A 2500-nucleotide genomic window follows, 5' to 3' on the forward strand; every position below is an offset into this window, starting at 1 on the left:
CCGTAAGCGAAAACTGCTGCCAAAATTGGGCAATTTAAAAGGTTAGACCATTAATGAAGAAAACTAAGAAGAACTTTTGAAAAAACTCAAACTCTTTCATGCTCTCTGAAGAATCTCAGAGACTTTTAAAGGCTTTCTGAAGAAGCTCAGTGAGTCTTTTTTTTAAACTAAGAAGAACTTTTGAAAAAACTCAAACTCTTTCATGCTCTCTGAAGAATCTCAGAGACTTTTAAAGGCTTTCTGAAGAAGCTCAGGGACTCTTTTTTTTTTTTTTGTTGTTTTTTTTTAAATCAAAAAAGCTTACAGCACCTGGTATTCCCAGGCGGTCTCCCATCCAAGCACTAACCAGGCCCGACCCTGCTTAGCTTCCGAGATCAGACGAGATCGGGCGTGACCAAGGTGGTATGGCCGTAAGCGAAAACTGCTGCCAAAATTGGGCAATTTAAAAGGTTAGACCATTAATGAAGAAAACTAAGAAGAACTTTTGAAAAAACTCAAACTCTTTCATGCTCTCTGAAGAATCTCAGAGACTTTTAAAGGCTTTCTGAAGAAGCTCAGTGACTCTTTTTTTTAAACTAAGAAGAACTTTTGAAAAAACTCAAACTCTTTCATGCTCTCTGAAGAATCTCAGAGACTTTTAAAGGCTTTCTGAAGAAGCTCAGTGAGTCTTTTTTTTAAAGTAAGAAGAACTTTTGAAAAAACTCAAACTCTTTCATGCTCTCTGAAGAATCTCAGAGACTTTTAAAGGCTTTCTGAAGAAGCTCAGGGACTCTTTTTTTTTCTTTTTTTTTTTTTTAAATCAAAAAAGCTTACAGCACCTGGTATTCCCAGGCGGTCTCCCATCCAAGTACTAACCAGGCCCGACCCTGATTAGCTTCCGAGATCAGACGAGATCGGGCATGACCAAGGTGGTATGGCCGTAAGCGAAAACTGCTGCCAAAATTGGGCAATTTAAAAGGTTAGACCATTAATGAAGAAAACTAAGAAGAACTTTTGAAAAAACTCAAACTCTTTCATGCTCTCTGAAGAATCTCAGAGACTTTTAAAGGCTTTCTGAAGAAGCTCAGTGAGTCTTTTTTTTAAACTAAGAAGAACTTTTGAAAAAACTCAAACTCTTTCATGCTCTCTGAAGAATCTCAGAGACTTTTAAAGGCTTGCTGAAGAAGCTCAGGGACTCTTTTTTTTAAACTAAGAAGAACTTTTGAAAAAACTCAAACTCTTTCATGCTCTCTGAAGAATCTCAGAGACTTTTAAAGGCTTTCTGAAGAAGCTCAGTGAGTCTTTTTTTTAAACTAAGAAGAACTTTTGAAAAAACTCAAACTCTTTCATGCTCTCTGAAGAATCTCAGAGACTTTTAAAGGCTTTCTGAAGAAGCTCAGGGACTCTTTTTTTTAAACTAAGAAGAACTTTTGAAAAAACTCAAACTCTTTCATGCTCTCTGAAGAATCTCAGAGACTTTTAAAGGCTTTCTGAAGAAGCTCAGGGACTCTTTTTTTTAAACTAAGAAGAACTTTTGAAAAAACTCAAACTCTTTCATGCTCTCTGAAGAATCTCAGAGACTTTTAAAGGCTTTCTGAAGAAGCTCAGGGACTCTTTTTTTTTTCTTTTTTTTTTTTTTAAATCAAAAAAGCTTACAGCACCTGGTATTCCCAGGCGGTCTCCCATCCAAGTACTAACCAGGCCCGACCCTGATTAGCTTCCGAGATCAGACGAGATCGGGCATGACCAAGGTGGTATGGCCGTAAGCGAAAACTGCTGCCAAAATTGGGCTATTTAAAAGGTTAGACCATTAATGAAGAAAACTAAGAAGAACTTTTGAAAAAACTCAAACTCTTTCATGCTCTCTGAAGAATCTCAGAGACTTTTAAAGGCTTTCTGAAGAAGCTCAGGGACTCTTTTTTTTAAACTAAGAAGAACTTTTGAAAAAACTCAAACTCTTTCATGCTCTCTGAAGAATCTCAGAGACTTTTAAAGGCTTTCTGAAGAAGCTCAGTGAGTCTTTTTTTTAAACTAAGAAGAACTTTTGAAAAAACTCAAACTCTTTCATGCTCTCTGAAGAATCTCAGAGACTTTTAAAGGCTTTCTGAAGAAGCTCAGGGACTCTTTTTTTTAAACTAAGAAGAACTTTTGAAAAAACTCAAACTCTTTCATGCTCTCTGAAGAATCTCAGAGACTTTTAAAGGCTTTCTGAAGAAGCTCAGTGAGTCTTTTTTTTTTAGTAAGAAGAACTTTTGAAAAAACTCAAACTCTTTCATGCTCTCTGAAGAATCTCAGAGACTTTTAAAGGCTTTCTGAAGAAGCTCAGGGACTCTTTTTTTTTTCTTTTCTTTTTTTTTAAATCAAAAAAGCTTACAGCACCTGGTATTCCCAGGCGGTCTCCCATCCAAGTACTAACCAGGCCCGACCCTGCTTAGCTTCCGAGATCAGACGAGATCGGGCATGACCAAGGTGGTATGGCCATAAGCGAAAACTGCTGCCAAAATTGGGCAATTTAAAAGGT

At 37.0% G+C, this 2500-nt stretch overlaps 5 non-coding genes across 5 annotated transcripts in view; all 5 read right to left on the reverse strand.

Annotated features, from left to right (window-relative positions):
- The window catches only part of LOC143734396 (5S ribosomal RNA), a 119-nt gene extending 111 nt beyond the window's left edge, over window positions 1–8 (reverse strand). The window contains exon 1 of the ribosomal RNA XR_013202293.1: window positions 1–8. This exon is cut by the window's left edge and continues 111 nt beyond it. This is a non-coding gene — a ribosomal RNA (5S ribosomal RNA).
- Window positions 9–297: 289 nt separating this feature from the next.
- Window positions 298–416, reverse strand: LOC143734397 (5S ribosomal RNA). The gene has a single exon (XR_013202294.1). It is a non-coding gene; the product is annotated as a 5S ribosomal RNA (ribosomal RNA).
- Window positions 417–806: 390 nt separating this feature from the next.
- Window positions 807–925, reverse strand: LOC143734543 (5S ribosomal RNA). The gene has a single exon (XR_013202441.1). It is a non-coding gene; the product is annotated as a 5S ribosomal RNA (ribosomal RNA).
- A 703-nt stretch (window positions 926–1628) lies between these two features.
- On the reverse strand, window positions 1629–1747 carry LOC143734544 (5S ribosomal RNA). Its single transcript, XR_013202442.1, has one exon. It is a non-coding gene; the product is annotated as a 5S ribosomal RNA (ribosomal RNA).
- Window positions 1748–2346: 599 nt separating this feature from the next.
- Window positions 2347–2465, reverse strand: LOC143734270 (5S ribosomal RNA). Its single transcript, XR_013202170.1, has one exon. It is a non-coding gene; the product is annotated as a 5S ribosomal RNA (ribosomal RNA).
- Between the last annotated feature and the right edge of the window lie 35 nt (window positions 2466–2500).

This window comes from Siphateles boraxobius, unplaced genomic scaffold (genome assembly GCF_051911475.1).
Source record: "Siphateles boraxobius isolate OS27281-9 unplaced genomic scaffold, OSU_SipBor_1 99, whole genome shotgun sequence".
In the NCBI taxonomy this organism is placed as follows: domain Eukaryota; kingdom Metazoa; phylum Chordata; class Actinopteri; order Cypriniformes; family Leuciscidae; genus Siphateles; species Siphateles boraxobius.